The following is a 24,261-nucleotide window of genomic DNA, read 5'->3' as shown; positions in this document are numbered from 1 at the left end:
AATTCCTCAGATCCAAATTAGGAGTATGTGCTTATATTATACTAAAAAGTTTCCAGACTGTTCACTAGGAGTTGAAAAGTTTAATGGGAACCAAAGGAAACTTACAGTCAGGCAAGACAGTTGGTGTTAGTGACCATGAGTTTAATGTCATTTTTAATCTTCACCACCTCAGTAAGTGAACACTGAATACCAACAGAAGGTCAGGAATATTAGTTCTTAGGATTTTGGAGATGATTGAAAATGTAGAACATTTGGTCTTCTGTGAGAACACGAATCCATAAATCATTATAATTTTCACTAATTTATAATTTATAATCTGCCTTCATCCAAAAGAGTTTTGAAGTGGCTCACAATAAAATATATATGCAATTGCACTCAATTAAGCCAGTAGAATTAGTGCAGGAACACCTGTTTTCCTATACTTGCACACAGATTTTTCAAACATGTATTAAACAAATATTGATTGTTATCTTACTTTGTGTACTAAATCCTGCTGTGCACTGGAGTTGGGGAGCACTACATAAATAACAAAACTCCTGCCTTTTAAAAACATACAATTTCTTCGGATAAACAGACAGCAGATATATAAATTATATTTGTACTGCATGTCACTACTTTGTATAATAACATGGCATACATTTCATCTAAATATAGGTGGTAATAGAGTTTTAAATAACAATATTCGCCCTGGCTGAGAAACAAGAGAAAATAAAACAAATACATTGCCTCAGAGCTCAGTATTATTTGACTCCACACTCATTTTTCATCTGAAACAAATTATTAGAGTTTTGCAGTGATTGGTACCTCCTCTATGAATAAATACCATTTTTCCGAAGGATGCTCAAGAGAGATTAGAGATCAATATGGATTCATTTTTGTCTTATAATGGGAAATACTGGCCCTACACAGCTATCACATGCCAAGACAGAATCGAGAGATCACAGACCTTGTCTTTCTATCTATCACCCTTGCTCTTTTATGCACATGTAAACTTCAAGCCTTCCTCATTTTCATGACAGGTGCACTAAAGACACTTGAATTATTTTCACTGTTCCTAATGTAAAATAGTGTGCATTTAGCAACTGAGCCAAAATCTTTTTGCAAAGAAACCTGGCTTTAAAATACCAGAGTGGTACAAGATTAGTGAATCTCAGCAGAGGTGTAAGAATTAATCTCACTGAAGGTATTACTGCTAGCATATGTAGAAGAGGGATAAGAAATGAATTCACAACAGTTCGCTCTTCCATGACTATCTGAAATTTCTTCTTTGCATAGCTACTTCCCATTCTTGCTTTCCTTCTCCTTCATTTCAAACCATTGCATTATTCTTTTTTTCTTTCATGGCTGCAATTAGTGTAGCAGAGTTGGTAACTCCTATAAGTCACTGGCCTGACTCTACAACATCTAGCAAGAACTATGTTAGCGAGTGTCCCAGAGGAGACTTCATTAGTAAGCTGACTCAAACCTCTGCCCTCGACTAACCCCTCTCTTGATTCTCCCTGCTCCACTTTGATTAGCCTTGTCTTGAAATTGGTGCAGAAGGTACCTTTGTATGATTTTAAGAATACAAACTTGATTCCTTTAGAAGACAACAAAAGTCTGTTTTTCCTCTCCAAGGGTAACTGTCTTTTTTGTTTCTTTGAATTTAAAGGCTCTCACATTCTTATACCACTGCCATATTACAACAGACAAAATCATGGAATTTTGGAGGAACAAAAAAGTTCTCAGAGATGTAAGTGGAGGAAACTGAGGAAAATATCAGATCATTTATAGTTTTCTTCACACACAAAGAAAATAAAGCCATTTTGAATGCAATTCAAGTTTTGAATAAGGATATTTAAAAATTCCCCATTCTGATTTAGGCTATAACTGTGGTTTGCATAAACTACTTTTCATTAAAAAGCTAGTCTGACTCTATCTGATATTATGTCAGCAAAGGATGATCTTCTTCAGATTGACTCATTTCTTGTTTTGTATTTTAATGTTTCTCCAGCCATTTTACAGTTCTAAACAAGCAAAAGGTAATGTTTAAGGAAAAATTACAATGTATTTGTACTTGTTATTAAGGAAACAAAGCCTAGCGTCTGCCCTTAAAAGGATCATGTTTATGTCATGCTATAGATTTTTACATCAGACTTTTGGATTTTGTGTTGTTCTTACTATTTTAGATTTGTTTGTTTATTTATTTATTATTTGGAGACAGAGTTTTGCTCCTGTTGCCCAGGCTGGAGTGCAATGGCGCAGTCTCGGCTCATCACAACCTCCACCTCCCGGAGTCGAGCGATTCTCCTGCCTCAGGCCCCCGAGTAGCTGGGATTACAGGCATGCACCACCACGCTCAGCTAATTTTGTATTTTTAGTAGAGATGGGATTTCTCCATGTTGGTCAGGCTAGTCTTGAACTCCCCAAGTTCAAGTTCAGGTGATCCACCTGCCTTGGCCTCTCAAAGAGCTGGGATTACAGGAGTGAGCCACCGTGACCGGCCGATTTGTTTATTTTTTTTACTTGACTGGGCATTTTCCCATAATTACAAACACTTCAAAACTAAAATTATCATAGAAAATTGTAGTTACTCTTCTTTCCACATAAAAATGTGAGATTTTCCTTTAAATTCCTAACAAGTTTTCCTAAAACCATTCTAGATGTGCAAATAATGATTTTTTTTTTTAACTTTAAGTTCTGGGATACATGTGCAGAACATGCAGGTTTGTTACATAGGTATACATGTGCCATGGTGCTTTGCTGCACGTATCAACCCATCGTGTATGTTTTAAGTCTCATATGCATTAGGTATTTGTCCTAATGCTCTCCCTCCCCTTGCTCCCCATCCCCGACAGGCCCCAGTGTGTGATGTTCCCCTTCCTGTGTCCATGTGTTCTCATTGTTCAACTCCCATTGATGAGTGAGAACATGCAGTGTTTGGTTTTCTGTTCCTGTGTTAGTTTGCTGAGGATGATGGCTTTCAGCTTCATCCATGTCCCTGCAGAGGACGTAAACTCTTTCTTTTTTATGGCTGCACAGAATTCCATGGTGTATATGTGCCACATTTGCTTTATCCAGTCCACCATTATGGGCATTTGGGTTGAACAACTGTTTATTAATGAACACTGCTACTACCAATCCACAAAGGGAAAAACCATTTTAAAAAATCTTAACGTTCCATATGCAGTGTAAGCATACACACACACACACACACACACATATTTCAGAGAAGTTGTCAAAAGATGCGTATTCACTCTTGTATACTGCTACTCACATATAATGTGAGGAAGCTGATTTTTTAGTTCTTTGAAGGCAGGGACCAAATCTCCCTTCCTTCTCTGAGTGTACCTAAGAGGGGCAAGAACATATTGTCCATTTATATGCCCTCACTGCAGGAGCCAGTGAACCCTCAAGTTCTTCATATAGACAATATAGTTTATTTGGATATGAATTCAACTTTTTTGAGACAAGGGCGCTGCCTTCATTTCTCCGTGATCACATGGATTTTAATTTTAAGATGCCAGGGAATATTTCCCTTCACATTCTTGCTTGACAAGAAGTGACAGAAAACTACAGGACCAATATAATTATTACAAACCAACCCCAGGCTTTCCCTCCCTTGATTCCCAGCTTGTTCCCATTTCATGCTCATTTCTGCTTGGAATTCAGTGACTGGCTACATAATCTACTCACTGTCCTTCACCCTGACTTAGATTTGTTGCTTGCACTTTGCCATCTTGGTTCTAACCCCACTTTTCTTGAGGGCTTCAAACTCTAAATCTTTGATATTCCTGTTCCAGACTAACTTGCTAGAATATTTCATTCAGTTTTTCATCTTTGGTTCTAACTGCTGTTTCTAGATTACAATTATATTTTAACCACTGGCGAAAAGCAGAGATACTTGTAGGAAATCATTTAGTGTGCTCCATACATCCTTGACAACTCACAGAAAGATCTCTGGTAGATCTCTATTTATTTTTTAAATAAAACTTAATATATATTTAGTTCAGACAAAACATTTTGTCATACTTTATTTATACAGCTTAAACTTTCCTAATGACATTGTTGACTGCTGACTGTGAAGTTGTTAGTCCCCTTAGTCCTTTTTTTTTTTCCTCCTGAGAGAGGATCTCACTCTATCACCCAGGCTGGAGTGCAGTCGCATGATCATGGCTCACTGCAGCCTCAACCTTTGGGGCTCAAGAGATCCTCCTGAGTTAGCTTCCCAAGTAGCTGAGACTACAGGCATGTGCCATCACGCCCGGCAAATTTTTATATTTTTTATAGAGACAAGGTTTTGCTATGCTGTCCAGGCTGGGCTCAAACATCTGGGCTCAAGTGATCTGCCCACTTTGGACTCCCAAAGTGCTGAGATTATACGCTGGAGCCACCATGCCCAGTCTGTCCCCCTAGTCTTAAGGATGAAAAGAATTCTATAAGGTTATCTTATCCTTCTTCCAAAACCCTTACTTCCACACTATAGTGAAAACAATACCATATATTTACATATCTGTATATCTAGCCCAGGAACAAGTGATTATAATGGTAACCTTTTACAATTAAAATCTGACACACAGAGGAAAATTCCGTTATGAGAAGGCAGCACAACACTACAAAATTAGGGTTGGTTTTTATTTAAATGGGCCTGCCTCAAATGCATCTCTATCACTGAATAACATTAGAGACTGTATCAACTGATCTTCTGAACCTTGATTCATCAGCAAACCAAAAAAAAAAAATACCTACTCTCCAAGGTTTCTGTGAATGACAAATGACATAACGGTATAAATCACAGAGAAATGAGCATGTCACATGGTCAGTGCTTAATATATATGTTAGTATTTATAACCATAAATCAGAGTGAATAGCAGCTAAGACTCAGAAATCTCTATGGGTCAGACATGTGTAAATGTTTTAATTCATGCAGTAATCCTATATGGCATATACTGTTTCTTGCAGGAGAAACCTGGGGCACTGACAGGTTAGACAATTTGCACAACCAACATAACATTGTGAAAAAGGACGGAAGCAGGATTGAAAGTTAGACAGTCTGGCTCCAGAGCCCTTTGCTTGTTGCTATGACTCAGCATCTCTCCTCATGCTTGGAAAGTTAGCAAACATGGGCAATGGGTAACTCCAAAGACAAGTGCTTGTAACAGGTTGTGAAACTTGGCAGCATCATGTGGAAACATGGAATCTTGCTGAATTACAATTCTTTTAACAGTTTTAGCAGTTGCAAGCCAGCAGTGATGCTTATCATTGAAGTATTGGCTTTTATGTGCACTGCACTCTGTCACACTGGTTTAAAAGAGACAGATTAGCTCCCATCTCAGAACAATTACGTCAATTAAGTGTAAAGGCCATCCCCACCCCACCCTGATCCTGGGTATGTAAACAATATTGATTTTAAATTTATAGATTGAATAAACTGAACACCAATTGAAATTTATAGAAAATAATTAACCATAAGGTGATTCAGTCAAAAGTTTATTGAAAGTAACTAAAGTAATGGAAACTATTGATTGTTACAAGGATTGATCAAGTAATCCAAATAAATTTCATTTAATCGGGATTTAATTGGGCAATACTAAAACTGAATAAAAGTCAATGGAAATGGATAGGATGGTGTCTGAGTATATATTTTTATTAAAAGTCTTCATTTAAAAACATAAATTGTTATTTCATAGAGATACTCGTGTCTTTCCAGATGCTTTTGCACATGTTTCCTTTAAATTTATATATAAGAAGAAAAGGGTGGCTGTAAACTGATATAAAGCTTAAATCAGATTCAATAGATTCAAAGTATTTTAAGAGTTGAATTTCTATAGTACTTGAAAAAAATACTCTGAAGATTCAGTTATAAAATTTCTCTTGAATGTATTACAACCTCTTACAAGGCAAAATTCTAAAAGTAGGACACACAATATTTTCACTTACTTCTCATTTCCTTTTTTATTCCATCATTTTTTTTTTTCCACAAGAGATACAATTTTACTTTAGGAATTCTAGAATTTTTTTTATCCTATGAAATCTAAATCTCTCCCTATAGGCTTAATTAAATTAACAGATATTTGAGCATAGTAAGGAAGCATAAGATAGTAATTAAATCGGATTGAGTCAGTAACCTTATGGACTTAAAAGGGTATAGGCTAAGATATTTTGGAGATCTTGTTTTGTATCTTAGGATTGTTACAAACTAGCTATGTGGCATCAGCAGTTTACATTTTGTATGTCCTTATTTATCATCTAAAATAAAGGTTTGCCTTCTATCCCGGTCAAAAGTGAAGATTTGCCTAAACACTGTATGAAATCTAACTCAATGTCTTACACATAAGGAAATACTTCTTGAATATTACTCCCCACTTTCTCTACTGGAGATTTGAATAGAACCAAATTTGACTATTTCTCTTTCTTCCAGAATGCCACTTAAATATCTGTTCAAGTAAAAAGGGCATTAAGAATGCTTTATGATCATGTATGCCCTCCTGGAAAAAAAAAAAAAAAAGCTAGGATTTTACCCTGGCTTGAATTTTGGGTGGGACACTAATTCACACAGTGTTCCTCAATTCTTGGAAGAAATGACATACATAATAACGTAATGGCATGAATATTGGTAGTAAACTGGTCCTATGATGTGAATTTTGGCTTTCACATTGTTTTCTTTTTATTTTAATTTTAAAACTTTTTTTGTAGAGACAGGGTCTTGCTTTATTGCCCAGGCTTGTCTCAAACTCCTGGCCTCAAGCGATCCTCCCATCCAGCCTCCCAAAACGCTGAAATTCCAGGTGTGAGCCACGGAATCTGGCCAGATTACTTTCTTTTTGTTAGCTTTTATCTTCGTATGAATTCCATTGAAAGCAAAGCCTAAGATAGGATTGAGTTCAGATAATTTTTGGTTGTATTTTGTTTGTTTTTTGTTTGTTTGTTTTGTTTTGTTTTTTTGTTTGTTTTAGACGCAATCACAGAAACTCAGAGTGAAGGAGCGGAGGGAGTCAGACAAGGACCAAGGCTCCAAATGTGTGTGTTTGAAGCTGGCAGCTACTTGGAATAACCGGATTCATTCCTTCTGGGCATCCTCTGAAGAACTGCAGAGAAGCAGTCAACATTTTCTTCTGATTTTCCATCAAGGTCTAGTTGAATTTAAAGCCTGGACTCCACTGATTGAGGAACATCCCTGAGGAGTTAAATTTCCTATACATCCAGGCTTTGCCTGATTGAGAACTGAACAAATTTCCATGGTTTCAAAGAAAGATCTAAGGCAGCAAAGCTGAGACCTGACAGATGCTTAGGTAACATGTCATCAACGTGAACAGAGGACTGTCCACTTCAGCAGCATCAGATAACATCAGAGATTTATGACTTTTGACATTGAAAATGAGACTATTTTATGAAGTTAAATTGACAGCTTTGCTTGAAAAAGCAAAAGATATGACCGTATCATGCTTACATTAATGTAATAGTAGAAATGAGAATGGTGATAATAATTATAGCTAATCCTTACTATGCACCTACTATCTGCCAGGTACTAGTTTAAACCCTTGATCTGTGTTTTCTACCTAATCTTTACAAATGAATTTATTTCCCAACCTCAAAATCTGAATTTCCCAGTCTTCCCTATCTTAGTAACTATCTGCTCCAATCTGCAATGGTCGGGACAAAAAATCTTGGTTTCACCTTCAACTCATCCCATACCCCAGGTGGGTGAGTAATGTTGGCCCTAGGTTTCAATTATATTTTGAGACCTACCACTTCTCATCTCCCTCACCATTACCTCCTTGGCTCAAGCAACCACCAGTTGCAACCTGGTCTTCCTGTCTTGTCAGTGCCATTCCTAATCCATTAAAGCCTGTTCTCTCCCAAACAGCCACGGTCACAGTGACTCACTGAAATCTCAAGTGACATCATGTTTTTCTTCAGTTCAATACTGTCCCTTAGCTCCTCATTTTTTTCAGAGTAAAAAATTTTGATCCTTGAAATTACTTAAAATTTCATCTGCAACTCTATCTTTCTCCACCTGTTCTAGAGGCTCTGGATTCCATGCTTTTTTCAAACACACTAAATGCATTCCAGTTTCAGAGGCTTTGCTGTGGATGCTGTCACCTATAAGGCCCTTCTAGTCTGGTCTGCTCACAACCTGATCCGTAACTTTAATCACTTATCCTCTCAAATGCCTCCTTCACAGAGAGAACAGCCTGTATAAATACAGCCTATATAAAATGCAAACATTCATCCATTTCTACATTCTATTAAGAGAGTAAACCCCTACCCATATCTGTAGCCTTTTGAATAATGCATACTGGCACCTGAACATTATATATATATTTTTTAGTTTATTGATTATATAATTCATGCTTTGAATATGAGCTACAGAGAACCAGGACTTTGCCTTTTCGATCATTGCTGTATCTGCAGACCTTAAAATAAAGTCCTTCACAGAGTAGGCACTTTATTCATGTATTTTGAATGAGCAAATCACCATTTTATGAGGTAGGCACTATTACTCTCAAAATTTACAAATGTGGATAATGAGATACAAATAGATAAGTATTGTGCTTTGCTTAGCCAAGACCATATACCTGGTAAGTGGAGAGATAGATTAGCATGTAACTAGAAGTCAAGTTCTTAAATGGTATGCTAATTTTGCCCCCTTCAGATATAGCATGCAGTCTCCCATTTGCCATAGCCCGCACTGGCACACTGTATTCTTTCATGTTATCTGCTTGACCCTTGTTGAATTTAAGTTGTAATTTCAAGCTGAAATAACAGAAGACACAAGGAAACTGTGAGGGATGGAAGACAGACTAGATTAGGACAGGAGAGAAAGAGAGAGAAGAAAAAAGGGAAGAAAGGTCAACCAGTTCCTCTAAAACAACCAGTTGTTTTAGAGGAAGTTTAGTTTAAAGTTCTAAAAAATCTATGTGTAAATGTGTGTCTGTTGATACCATTAGTAGTATTTTCAGAGTTTGGAAATGACACTACACCTTCAAATCCACATGCCCACAGACTTATACATAGTACTATTTCTTTCCCAGTGAAGCCTTACTTATCACAGAAGACAACTACTGCATTCTTACTGGACAGAGAGTTTTGCATTTCTCTACTAGACCATAAATTCTTTCTAAATTGATACATCACATCCTAAAGGCTGATTAAATTCCTTTAAATTTATTACTCAATTGAAACCTTCTCATGAGACATTTTAGCTTTCATTGCCCTCTGCCTATGAGATCACTGTTGTTTTATATCTGATAGCTTGCAAAGGAGTCTAAATCTTTAATAGGTTTTATAAGTGAAATATCTTACTTGACACTCATTGTAATATAAAACTACAAATATCATAACACCACAAATAGACTACTCTCAATTAATATATAGTTTCTAGGAGGCAGTTTTATAATTATATAATTATATGTATATGTAATATATGTATTACATATGTACTTAATTTGGGAGCCAGTTCTGTAGAATTGAAGTGGTATTGGTTTATTGTGAATGAAATACAGGGCAGTTTGTTATTTTTCTAATCAATCTGAGTATGATCGAATTCTACTAAGCCTATGCTGTGTACTGTGTGGTTGCCTGGAGCCGCGGGTGTATCATCATCTTAACTTTTTTCTCTCTTCCTCATCTTGAGTTAAGATACTTGTAGAGTATCTGTGAGGACAAATATATAAGACAGCTTTTGTTTTTCAAGTATTCTTGAACATTTCTTTCTAGAGTAGAAAGAAAACTAATTACATTCATCTAGGACTGTGCTTTATAATCATACATTCAAAACTGAAGAAAACCTTCCGTATTCATCTATGTTTCAATTTGCACAACATTACAGAATTAATGTGCAACATTATTATTTGAAAGTATACATCTAGCTCCTAACACTGAAGGATGAAAGTAAAGGAGAAAACAAGGCACAACAACAAATGTTATAGTTAGATGTATACTTTTGAATAATAAGTTCAGTTCTGTCTGTATGTCCTCTTTATAAAATGGTTAGGTTGATGCTGCATAGAAACCATTCATTGCATTTAGACATTTCCTACAATTTACTGTCATTGGAACCAACTTCATGAATTGAAAGATTGACGTTCTATGAGGGGAGAAAATGGTTTGCTTGGTTTACCTGTGTCTTGCTCATGAACATGCTCCAGTACTTACCAATATGTTTTGAATATGATTGGAACTCAATAAATACATATAAAGTAATTTAATGAGTAGAGGTACAGATATTGCCAGTGAGTACCTTGGCAGATACTTGCTTTCCATGATAGTAGAAGCCTACCCAGGGCCATCACTACTTATTAATAACCCAAATTCCAACACTAGTTGGTATTGGTATGTGGAATAAAATTTAGACTTGAACTCTTAAAAAAAAAAAAAAGGTCTACTAATATTACCATTACCACAAATTTGGACTCTTTATGATATTGAAATAGCCAGCTTATAAATTTCTGTTTATATCTTAAAGCTATAGGTGTGCTAGCCAAGTCTCCCAAGTCTCCCATAACATAAATGCTCTCCCTCCTCTATATATTTCCACAATTTGAAGAAACAGCATAACTCATCTACTAGTCCAGATGCTTACCAGGACCACAGATTTTTATAATCTGTGCTAGGTACTAAGCACACTCCATATGCTACTTTGTTAAATTTGAGTTATTAAAAGGAAACCAAAATCTATAATTGTAACATAACCATTATCATTCATCAAAAAATCTAACTTAATATAGCAAAGTGAAATATATTCTTTGGAGAAAATTTCAATGATAATGTGAAAAAAATACCAGTCTCCCAATATATCATACACAAACTCTGTCACATGCATACGCACACACCACCTCCACTACCACCTTAGACAATCATTTGTAAACATGAGTTTTCCCTCTCCGGTTTTTTTCTTCTTTTGTATTTAACCTACTGACTATGCAACCTTCGTTCTTTTGGCTACAGTAGTCAAAGCTGTATAACAAAGAGGGTAAGAGTATTTTTTTTCATAGGATTTTTATGATAATTAAGTTTAAAAACTCACATAATACACTTAACAGAGAGTCCAAAAAAATCAGATGTTAAATACATTTTAAATATGATCATGATCATTTATTATTATAGATACTTTTTATACAGAGATTGGATATTTTTTATCCATCAAATTTTTTATCAAAAATATACTGTGAAGATTTTTTTCCATCTCTTTAAATATCTTTCCAAAATATCATTTCAATGTTTGCTTAGTATTATGTTATATGAACAGATAATTCTAACCAAATCTTTCTTGATGGGTATTTATATTGCTTCCAAACTTTATGTATCACAATTATTGCTATGATAAATAATCTTAGAAATGAATGTCCACAATTTTTTTTTTTTTAATTTTTTTTTTTTCGAGACGGAGTCTCGCTCTCTTGCCTGGGCTGGAGTGCAGTGGCCGGATCTCAGCTCACTGCAAGCTCCGCCTCCTGGGTTTATGCCATTCTCCTGCCTCAGCCTCCCGAGTAGCTGGGACTACAGGCGCTCGCCACCTTGCCCGGCCAGTTTTTTGTATTTTTTAGTAGAGATGAGGTTTCACTGTGTTAGCCAGGATGGTCTCGATCTCCTGACCTCCTGATCCACCCGTCTCGGCCTCCCAAAGTGCTGGGATTACAGGCTTGAGCCACCGTGCCCAGCCTGAATGTCCACAATTTTTTAGAACAGTTTGGAACTGATACATAGAACCAATTACTAAGAAAAATTTTGCTATTTACTACTTGCCAAAAGTACAGAAACATACTCTTCCCACCATGTACTATAATATGATACCATTTTGTTTTAAAGTCTTCAGTAATTGAGTATAGTATCTTGTTTACATAATTCATCTTTCAAAAACTTGTAAGGAGTCTTTAACATAATCTGGGGACTTTTGTGCCTAGATGCATACAAGACAAGAGACAATGACAGGGAATAAGATACTGAGCTTTTACTCAGCTTCCCCTTTTGTGTGATAAGAGTCTTTGCAGTAATTATGACATTAATGGCAGTAGTAGAATAGTGGTGATGCTCGATTGTGGATGGTACAAGTAATAGTAGTAGGTCATATGAGCTACTATTAACTCAGGTCTCACCATGTGTTAAGATCTTAACATCTATTACCTTCTTTAACGCTTACATAATCATTTGTGCTGGGCACTATTTTTATGCCAATTAAAAGAATCTAAACTGATTCCAAAAGAAACTTATTTATCTAAATAAGGTGGTTTAACTAAGCTTTTCATATAATAAAGGAGTTCTATAGATTGAGAAGCTACCAATCTCATAATTTATATGGAACTCATAGGTTTCCTAATTGTTTTTTTGTTTTTGTTTTTGTTTTTTTGTTTTTTTTTTTTTGAGGCGGAGTTTCACTCTTGTTGCCCAGGCTGGAGTGTAATGGCATGATCTCGGCTCACTGCAACCTCTGCCTCCCAGGTTCAAGCAATTCTCCTGCCTCGGCCTCCCTAGTAGCTGGGATTATAGGCATGTGCCACCAGGCCCAGCTAATTTTGTATTTTTAGTAGAGACAGGGTTTCTCCATGTTGGTCAGGCTGGTCTCGAACTCCCGACCTCAGGTGATCCACCCGCCTCGGCCTCCCAAAGTGCTGGGATTACAGGCGTGAGCCACTGCGTCCGGCTTCCTAATGTTTTTAATTAATATTTTGGTTATTTCCATATATAGAAGTGTTTTATTTATTTATTTGTTTGTTTATTTATTTTTGAGATGGAGTTTCACTCTTGTTGCCTAGGCTGGAGTGCAATGGCGCGATCTTGGCTCACGACAACCTCCATCTCCTGGGTTCAGGCGATTCTCCTGCCTCAGCCTCCCTAGTAGTTGGGATTACAGGCGCCCACTACCATGCCTGGCTAATTTTTTGGATTTTTAGTAGATACGGGGTTTCACCATGTTGGTTGTGCTGTTCTTGAACTCCTGACGTCAGGTGATCCACCTGCCTTGGCCTCCCAAAGTCCTGGGATTACAGGTTTTCTTTTTTTAAATACAAAGTGTCAGTGTCATTCTGTATTAAACAGAATGTGCTCCCTCTCTAGTAAGTCCTTTCAGGAACTTTTTTGTCTGTTACTTTGCCTTTAGATTTTTTTACACTCCTGATTTTTTTCATGTAGGACACAGAGTGGTTACTTTCTGTAGGCAATACAAACCTTTAAACTGTTGACTTTATTTCTCAGTGGTCTGCCTTATTCTATGTTTTCCCCTGCAATCCACTCTGGAGACTGCCTTTAGGTTAACCTTTACAAGGTATTTCTCAAGAACTTACAGCACTCCCTTTTTACTTCCGATTGATTAGGGGAATTGATCACAATTCAATTGCCATCTTCTGACTATTGCTTATATTTCTTATTGGAGTGTATGCTGCTGGTGTTCACCACGTGTCCTCAGAGACCATCACTCAATGCTCACTCAATGGCTTCCAGATGCAAGCACTGATGGCTTTTTCTTTTTCTTTCTTATTTTTTTTTTGTTGTTGTTGTTTGTTTATTTGTTTTGTATTCTTGCTCTGTTGCCCAGGCTGGAGTGCAATGGCACAATCTCAACTCACTGCAACCTCCATCTCGTGGGTTCAAGCGATTCTCCTGCCTCAGCCTCCTGAGTAGCTGGGATTACAGACACCCACTATCATGCCTGGCTAATTTTTGTATTTTTAGTAGAAACAGGGTTTCACCATGTTAGCCAGGCTGGTCTCGAACTCCTGACCTCAGGTGATCCACCCACCCTGGCCTCCCAAAGTGTTGGGATTACAAACATGAGCCACCGCGCCCAACCAGAGGTAGCTTTGTCAAAAGAGACTTCTGACCGTTAGTAGTTGCTCAGCCCATGTTCTTGGCAAGTGGGAAGTGCAAAGGAGCAGCCCTTAGCCAAGCACAGATAGAGCTGGTAAATAAATAATCCAGGTCCCATCTTCTGAATGAGACAATAGTTTATCTAGGGAGCCCTGTGGCACAAAAGCAATAACCTGTAAACTATGTCACCCTTTATGGATTTTATTACCCTGTCTAATTTCTCCAGTCTCCCATAGATGCCTCCTGGAACCCTATCTTAACAAATTGTTTGCACCCAAATCTTTGTTTGAAAGCCTGTTTCTAGGATAACCTAACCCCAGAGAACCCCTCTTCTGGGCATGGTCTTTATCTTCTCTACTGCATTGGACATAGCATATAATCCTCCTGAAAGTCTCCTGGTTCCATCTTCACCAGGACCTCAACTGATTGCTCTTCCTGGAAGTGACTCAGGCTATCGAGAAGGGGTCCTCTCCTTTTGCCACTTCTTTGCAGAAAAGCTGACTAGTCACACATTCCTAAGTGTCTGCTTCTCCTGTCACTTCAGTATTTGGGTGAAATATCACGTTGTGAAGCCTGGGATCTGTTATCTCAAGTAGCTACTGGAGCCAGATGATGCACCTTAAATTGCAGGGAGTGAACTTCCTTTGGGATGAATTTAGATAAATGAGAAATAGGAGATGGGGAAGATTCAGAAACATAAATGTGTTGGGATCACCTATAATCAAAATAATTTTACAAAGGCTGGTGATGATGTTTCTCAGAGATTGACACCCTTTCCCTTGAGTTACTTATGAATCAACCAAGAGAAAATGATTCTTGTACCTATTATATGCCTACCACTGTATGAAGCATTGAATGGATTACAAAAGTACTCCGAGTCAGGGGGCTGGATATTTATTGTAGCTGACATTGACCTAACCTAAGAAACACATTATCAAAGTGAATAAGCTCTCCAAAGAGTACTTCTTACTGTTATTATTTTAATGGGGATTAAAATTATTAAAGAAAACTAAATAAGTAAATAAATAAAAGTTATTAAATTGTCCACAGACTGTTTGTATTACTTCTCTTAATACTTTGGTTGTTATGTTATAAACTTTCAGGAGTTTTTCAGTGTATGTGCATATAATGATGTCTTATATAATTTCACATCTGCTTTTTTCTCACTTAACATTCTTTTCTAACATAATTAAATAATTATTGAAAATGCAACACTTACAACCTACATAGTATTCCTTCTATTGAATATGTATTAATTTGTTAAACTAATCATGTATTGTTGAACATTTAAGATGTTCCTGATTTTTTATTAATAGGAAAGGCAACACTGTGATAAGTACCCTTGTGAAACACATAGATTTACGCAGTTATAATTAGTTTTTCAGAAGAGTTGTTCTTTTTTTTCTGAGAGTTGACTGTGACAGTCATTTTTAATCTTGAATTATAAAAGCAATATACCATGATAATGATGTTAAGAACATAGCAATCATTCTAACAGAGATGTTACTAAATTTGCACCTTATCCATCTTATCGTCTTAGACCCTATAACTGCTTTTGCACATGGTTATGCTTCTAAGGTAAACTATTTATAAACTCATTAAACATTTTTTTTTCTAACATAGAGTTCTGTTGTTGCTAGACGTACTTGATTGCCACTATTTTTAATGCATACATCACCTTCAATCAAGTGTTTGGGCAATGATTGATAACTATTCTTCTGTTGTAAGATATTTATTTAAATGTATTCTAACATTTCATTATTATAAATAACCATAAAATGTATATAAAACGTTCTTGAATGCTTGTTGCTCAGTGTTAATCATTGTTTGCATTTTTGTTAAAAGTCAGTCATCATGAAAAATCCAAGCTGTTCAAGGAGTAAGAGAGAATCGCCTTATAAATGCTTATCCTTCAGATGTTAGAATCAATTTTTGTTGGCATCCTACTCAAATTCCCTCTAAAGACAGGTGACAGTGGCACTGTATTCCATCAACATGACCTGATCAGGTTGATTTCACTTTATATTGGATATTGTACTAACATTGGGAAAATCATTTGTCCTTCTCAGTAGGGCGGGACATAGACCGGTGAATGCCTTTATTTTTAATCCTGTACCATACAATAGCGTATCTCTGCTCCGCTGTGGGCTCAGAACTATTTGCTATGTGCACAAGGATAGCCAATAAAACAACCAAAGTCTGTTATCGTTTATCTTGATTTGAAAGAGAGATGCTATTTCTAGGATGGACCTGAAATGTCACTTTTGCTGTACTCTTTGTACTATAAAGTCAAACCTTTGCCAAACTGCTTATTATGTAACAGAAAAGTTAACTAAAGGTTATTGACCACTTGTTTTCCTTCATGTTGTTAGACAAATCATGTAAAATAAGCATAACGCCAACCCTGTGAGACATGTGATATAAACAAACCTCTTTTTACTGAAGACGAAGTTCTGTCTCTGAAATTTAAACTGCCAGCTACAAAGCTAGCAAGTGCAGAATTAGAATTCAAATCCATTTTAATTCACTCGATAAATATTTAGTCCAAATGTTCTGAAAAAATGTTCTGAATGCACTAAACTACAAGCGATGAATCTAAAATTTTCTGAACACTACAAACCTCATTGGGGATACCATAAACACTTTTGTATCTTTCTTTATGACTTTATGCTGTACCTGTCTCCACTCCATTGTTGTTTACTTCAAAGTGCTTGATAAAAATTTCCCTGTATTTTTTTTTTTTCCAAATCAAATCCAGTATAATGACCGAAGAGAATTGAAATTGCCTCAAATGACACCAGGTAGTGTTTACTGAGTGTGGATATGAGACAGGCACTGTGTAGCTGCTGTAGAAAGAAGAGCACACACAATTGATTGACTACTTAATTGACAAAGGCAATTTGGTCCCCGTCTCTGCCAGTACCCGGCCCCTGAACCAACACTGCCCACTGGAGCGAAACTAGACCCAGATAACAGCAGACTCTCCTTGCTCCCTACACTGAGCAGTCACTTCTGTCTGTGTGAACATGCACAAAAAGCAAATATAGTCCTCTGTCCACCCACAACCTACCCTCATGCTGATCCTACCACCAGCACAGCCATGTCCACAGTAACCAGTAGAGCCCCACTGCCCCTTGGAGCTGGGCTGCCTCTGCTGCTGCTACTGCAAACACCTGCAATGAGGCCAGTACCCTGCCACCCACTGGCACTGTGCCATAGCTGATGAGTGTGCACCCTGCTGTACTGCAGCCGGTGCTGCTGCTGGCATGTGTGAACAAGGATGGATTCCACTAACATCACCCTATGAAATGTTTTGGCTGCCAAAATCCATTGGAGTGCTGGGACCAGAGGTCTGAGAGTCCCTCTGCACTTCTACTGCAGCAGGTTCCTAATTTCAAGGAGCCAGAGAACAAAGTCCACTAGTATCAATTCCCCAGAGTTAGAGCATGCAGTCCAGGAGTCCTGAGCTAAGCCTGGATCCCCTTTAATTCTCCAGAAATGAAGCCAGTTGACTGAACCCACTTATACCACAATCAAACCCTCAAGGTTAGCGAATAGATTGAACACCACCACCACCAAAAAAAAAAAAAAAAAATCCAAATGACAGCAGCATGAAAGACTGAAGGAACACCAGCCCCAAAAGGTGAGAAAGAACCAGCACAAGAACTCTGACAACCCAAAAAAGCAAGAGTGCCTTCTTTCCTCTGAACAACCACACCAGTTCTCCAGCAAGAGTTCTGAACCTGGCTGAGAAGGCTGAAATGACAGAAATAGAATTCAGAATATGGATAGAAATGAAGATCATCGACATGCAGGAGTATGTTGAAACCCAATCCAAGGAAGCTAAGACTCACAATAAAATGAAACAGGAGCGGACAGACAAAATAGTCAGTATAGAAAAGGATGTAACCCACCTGAAAGAACTGAAAAACACATTCTAAGAATTTGTTAATGCAATCGCCAGTATCAACAGCAAATAGACCAACCTGGGAAAAGAATCTTAGAGCTTGAAAACCAGCTTTCTGAAGCAAGACAGTCAGGCAATAATAGATTAAAAAGAATGAAAAGAAATGAACAAAACCTCCAAGAAATATGGGATTATGCAAAGAGACCAAGTGTGTGACTCACTGATGTTCCTGAAAGAGAATGGGAGAATGAAAGCAACTTGGAAAACATATTTCAGGGCATCATTCATGAGAACTTCTCCAACCTAGCTAGAGAGGCCGACATTCAAATTTAGAAAATGTGGAGAACCCCAATAAGATACTTCACAAGAAGATCATCTGATTCTCCAAAGTCGAAATGAAAAAAAAAAAAAAGAAAGTTAAAAGAATCTAGAGAGAAAAGTCAAGTCACCTACAAATGAAAGCCCATCAGACTACTAGCAGACCTCTCAACAGAAACCCTACAAGCCAAAACAGATTGGGGACCAACATTCGATATTCTTAAAGAAATTTCAACCAAACATTTCATATCTTAAAGACTATACATTGAATACAGTCTACACTGCTTGGGTGATGGGTACACCAAAATCTCAGAAATCACCACTAAAGAACTTATCCATGTAACCAAACACCACCTGTTCCTCCAAAAACTTATTGAAATTTAAAAAAAAATCAGGAAAAAAACTTATATCTGGCCAAATTAAGCTTCATAAACAAAGGAGAAATAAAATCCTTTTCAGACAAACAAACGCTAAGGGAATTTGTTACCACCAGACCTACCTTAGAAAACCTCATGAAGAAATTGCTAAATATGGAAAGGAAAGACTATTACCAGCCACTACAAAAACCCACTTAAGTAGGCAAACGAGTTGCACTATAAAGCAACCACACAAATAAGTCTCCATAATAATGAGCTAACATGATGGTGGGATCAAATCCACACATATCTGTACTAACCTTGAGTGTAAATAGGCTAAATGCCCCAATTAAAAGGCACAGAGTGGCAAGCTGGGTAAAGAAGCAAGACCCAAATGATACACTGTCTTCAAGAAACCAATCTTGCATGCAGTGGCACACATAGGCTCGAAGTAAAGGGGTGGATCAAAATCTACCAGGCAAATGGAAAACAAAAATGCAGAAATTGCAATTATAATTTCAGACAAAACAGACGTTAAACCAACAAAGATAAATTAAGACAAAAAAGAGAATTACGTAATGGTAAAGAGATTAATTAAACAAGAAGACCTAACTATTCTAAATATATACGCACCGAACACAGAAGCATCCAGATTCATAAAGCACGATCACAGAGACCTTAAAAGAGACTTAGACTCTGACACAATAGTAGTTGGAAACTTCAAAATCCCACTGACAGTATGAGACAGATCATTGAGGCAGAAACTTAACAAAGATATTTAGGACCAGAACTCAGCACTGGATCAAATGAACTGAATGGACATCTACAGAACTCTCCACCGCCCCTCGACCCCCTCCAAAATAGAAGAAACATTCTTCTCATTGCCACATGGCACATATTCTAAAATCTACCACACGAGCAGACATAAAACAATGCTCAGCACATGCGAAAGAACTGAAGCTCTAACAACCACTCTTTTGGACCACAGCACAATAAAATTAGAAATTAAGTCAAAGAAAATTGCTCAAAACTATACAATTAAATGGAAATTGAATAACCTGCTCCTGAATGACTTTTTGGTAAATAATGAAATTAATGCAGAAATCAAGAAGTTCTTTCAAACTAGTGAGAACAAAGACAAAACATACCAGTATCCCTGGAACACAGCTAAGACAGCGTTAAGAGGCAAACTTATAGAATTAAATGCTCACATCCAAAAGTTAGAATGAGCTCAACTTAACAACCTAAGATCACAACTGAAATAGCTACAGAACCCAGAGCAAACCAATCCCAAGTTAGAAATAAATAAATAAATACATAAATAAATAACCAAAATCAGGCCATGTGTAGTGGCTCATGCCTGCAATCCCAGCACTTTGGCCAACATGGTGAAACCACATCTCTACCAGAAAATACAAAAATTAGCTGGGTGTGGTGGTCCACACCCTTAGTCCCAGCTACCCAGGAGGCTGAGGCATGAGAATCACTTGAACCCGGGAGGTGGAAGTTGGATGAGCTGAGATCTTGCCACTGCAATCCAGCTCAGGCAACAGACTCTGTGTTGCACACACACACACACACAAAGAAAGAAATAACCGAAATCAGAGCTGAACTGAAGGAGACTGAGGCACAAAAATACCATTCAAATGATTAACAAATCCAGGAGTTAAAAAATATTGGAATAGATCACTAGCTAGACTAATAAACAAGAGAAAAGATCCAAATAAGCACAATTAGAAATGACAGAGAGGTTTGTTTTTAAAGATCCAAGATTTGAAAATCTTATTGTAATCAATAAAATATAACATTTGCTTTCTGTGCTAGATTGCATTTTAGCATCTATTGCTTTATACGTAAAGGACAAAATGAAGGCCAGTTCACTTCAAAGACTGCAGTATATTATTTTGAGTGACCCACAGAAATACAAACAACCATCAGGGAATATTTATAAACAACTTTATGTACAAAAACTAGAAAATCTAGAAGGAATGGATAAATTCCTGGACACATACACATTTCCAAGACTGAATCAGGAAGACATTGAATTCCTGAATAGACCTATAATGAGCTCCGAAATTGAAACAGTAATAAATACCATCTCAACTGTAAAAAAGCACAGGACCAGATGGATTCACAGCTAAATTCTACCAGACATACAACAAAGAGCTGACAGCATTCCTGCTAAAACCATTCCAAAAAAATTGAGGAGGAGGGACTCCTTCCTAATTCATTCTGTGATGCCAGCATCATCCTCATACACAAACCTGGTGGAGACACAAAAACGATAAAACTTCAGGCCAATATTCTTGATGAACATCAATGTAAAAATCCTCAACAAAATACTGGCAAACTAAATCCAGTAGCACATAGAAAAGCTTATTCACCATAATCAAGAAGGCTTTATTTCTGGGATGCAAGGTTGGTTCAACATATGCAAATTAATAAATGTGATTAATTACATAAACATAACTAACGGAAAAAAACCCCACATGATTGTCTCAATAGATGCAAAAAAGACTTCCTGTAAAATTCAATACCCCTTCATGTTAAAAACTCCCAACAGGTGGAGGTTGCAGAGAGCCGAGATCACACCATTGCACTCCAGCCTGGGCGATAGAACAAGACTCTGTCTCAAAAACAAAAAATACCTCCCAATAAAATGGTATTGAATTAAAAGAGTTCACAATAATTTTCTGGTTTCTGCAAGCCCTTCTCTGAATATTAACAGAGATAAATATCTTTTAAATTTTGATATGGTATAAAAAAGAGTGTACCACCTATTGGGAGAGGAAGTGACAGTGGTTCTGAATTTGAGGGATGAAGTTTGAACTGGACCTGAACAAACCCTCTTAGTGTCACTGGACCCTGAAGAGGAAATCCTGCTTTGTAACTTACATAATTGAGCTCAGACATTTGTTGAAAGCCAGAATGTGAGAGATGAACTTAAACATGAGAATATGTGATTTATTTCATAGAAAGTCAGAGCAAATTGGTCAAAGCTGCAGACCAGCAAAGAAGTATGACCAAAATGGACTGGATTCTTTTAAATCGTAGAATCCCAGGAAACAGTAACTACTGGGAAAGGGCAGTGTTCCTGGAATTGATAGAAAATACCCAAGATGCAGCATATGTAATCTGTCAATTATTTTTTAAAGTGGTTTGAGGAAAGATCACGTGATAATAGTTGCTATCATTAACTTCAGAGGCTACCCATGTTTTCAAATGACTCTTAATTTGTTCTGAATATTTCTAGAACTTCTCTCTGAGATGGTTTTCATTACTTTTTACTTCAAGCTTGTAGGTCCCAGCTTGATCATTCATCACTTCTACAGACACAGCACCCCATGGAAATTCTTTGTTTCCAAAAGTCATGTCTTCCTCAGGGAACTAAAACTGTTTCTCCCAAAACTCTCAAAATAATATACTGCTGTCTCTAAAGTGAGGTGGCCTTCCTTTTGTCCTTTACACATAAAGCCATAGATGTTAAAATAAAATCTAGCATAGAAAAGAAAAGTTATCTTTTGTTAATTAGAATAAGATTTTCAAATCTTGGATGTTTAAAAGCAAACCTCTTGAAAATAGGGAGGAATAATACAATTTGAATGTGTATTACGTGTCACTCACTAACTGTGCCACAACATTCATACAGATCATCAGTTTTTTCTTCTTAATTTTCCTATCCTTACCTAGCACAATTATGTTATTTCATATAACATAATTATCTCTAGGTTAAATAGGTAAAACAAGTTAAATAAAGTCATGTAACAATGGGTAACACAGGATTAAGTCCTTCTGTTCTGCTATAGATACCATTTTCCCTTCAATGTAGTACATTACCCTATAGACAATTACCATGTATATCTGATGAATATTTAATGTTTGTTCAGGACTTTATTTTTCCTCAACACTATGGTAATAGTATAAGACAGAGATGTTAAAATCTCTACATTTAGTCTTAACTTTACTCAAATAGCCTTTTAGTCTATAGCTATATTAAATTTATTTCAAAAACTATCAAAAAGAAAGATGTATAAGTTCTCAAAAAGAATATTGTGCCTACTAGTTCTCTCATGATATTTCAAGATATGAAAAATCTAATGTAGAATATAAATAGCAACCTGGAAAATATCTCTTAATTCCAAACATTAAAAATATTTGAATTCGTATTTATCCAGTAGAAGCTATTTTTCTGGAACTATCTCATGATTTATCAGTAAGGAGGCAAACTATGTGTGAATTTCACATTATATGTGGATCCCTTGAGATTGATCCTTATGCTTTGTGCACGTGTGTGCACATGTGCACTCATGCACATGTCACCTGCATTCATGCACCTGAAATGAAATAAGACAAATGATAAAGAAAGCTGTCTTTCATCTTCACAAAATGCCCAAGAGATAGAATTTTAAATTTATCTGGAAGGTTTCAGACCTTAGTTGTGCTGAGGTATACAGAGAATGGCAAAATTTGAGAACCAGATTTCTCTCTGTGAGGATAAAGTAGAGAAAGAATGAAGAGAATACTAAGAAAATAAATGAAGGGAGGCAAGACGGGAGAGAGATATTAGAACCTGAAGGATTATGGTATTCTTTCTGTGTTCAGTTCATTTTAATATGCTTTCATTTCAAGAGAATTTACCATAGATTTCTACACTGATCTCTAAATGTAGTCAAATTCATATTTTGTTGTTGTTGTTACCATGAGCTATTAGATTTCAGGAATTAGTAAAAGATGCATTATAATTCAGATTACAGGTTACCTCTGGGGACGTTGTCATAAAAGCCTTTGGACCACCTTATCAAAGATACAATTAATTTAATCCATCCTTCATATTTATCAAACAAGTATGCTGAAAGCCAGTGATTTGTCTATGGGTACATAATGTTTGCCTCTTCTATGACCCAGATTCACATTTGGTACTAACTCCTGGTTCAGTTCCACTAATATCACAGTTTCTTTTCAATGCTCCATTGCAGATAATCAATGTAAGAGCCTTGCTTTGCCAATGACACAGATGAAATTCAGTAGAGTCATAAAAGTATGATAGAGTGCTTTAGTCAGATTGGTGATGAGGCTTTTTCTTAAGTGAGGCTAGTCAATTGCTGCTCTTACACTGATTAAACTAGTCCTTTATTCTAATCATGACCAAGATGAACCAAACAAGATTGCCCTCTATATAAATGTATCAATGGTCCGTATTAAGGTATCCTTGAGACGTCAAAAAGTAAATAGATGGATATATAAAAAGAGTATTCAAATATAAATGTCAGATCTATGAATTGTAAGTTAGTGTCTGTTTCTGTGTTTGGTCTTTATCCTTGTTCGTATTCAGAGAAAGACTTGCAGAGACCAGAAAAGTTCAAATATGTGGAACAATGCTTATAGAGCATTCTTAAAACTGGACATGACTCTTTGAAGAAAAATGTTATATAAAAGCAATCTGCAGAAGTGTGTGTTATCAGGTCAAACTTATAGGAATGACTCTGCATTCTTTTTTTTTTTATTTTTCATTTTTTATTATACTTTAAGTTCTAGGGTACATGTGCATAACGTGCAGGTTTGTTACATATGTATATATGTGCCATGTTGGTGTGCTGCACCCATCAACTCGTCAGCACCCATCAATTCATCATTTATATCAGGTATAACTCCCCAATGCAATCCCTCCCCCCTCCCCCCTCCCCATGATAGGCCCCATTGTGTGATGTTCCCCTTCCCGAGTCCAAGTGAGCTCATTGTTCAGTTCCCACCTATGAGTGAGAACATGCGGTGTTTGGTTTTCTCTTCTTGTGATAGTTTGCTAAGAGTGATGGTTTCCAGCTGCATCCATGTCCCTACAAAGGACGCAAACTCATCCTTTTTTATGGCTGCATAGTATTCCATGGTGTATATGTG

The sequence above is a fragment of the Piliocolobus tephrosceles genome, chromosome 17, assembly GCF_002776525.5.
Source record: "Piliocolobus tephrosceles isolate RC106 chromosome 17, ASM277652v3, whole genome shotgun sequence".
In the NCBI taxonomy this organism is placed as follows: domain Eukaryota; kingdom Metazoa; phylum Chordata; class Mammalia; order Primates; family Cercopithecidae; genus Piliocolobus; species Piliocolobus tephrosceles.
The sequence above is the reverse complement of the archived record's forward strand: the minus strand, read 5'-3'. Positions refer to the sequence as shown.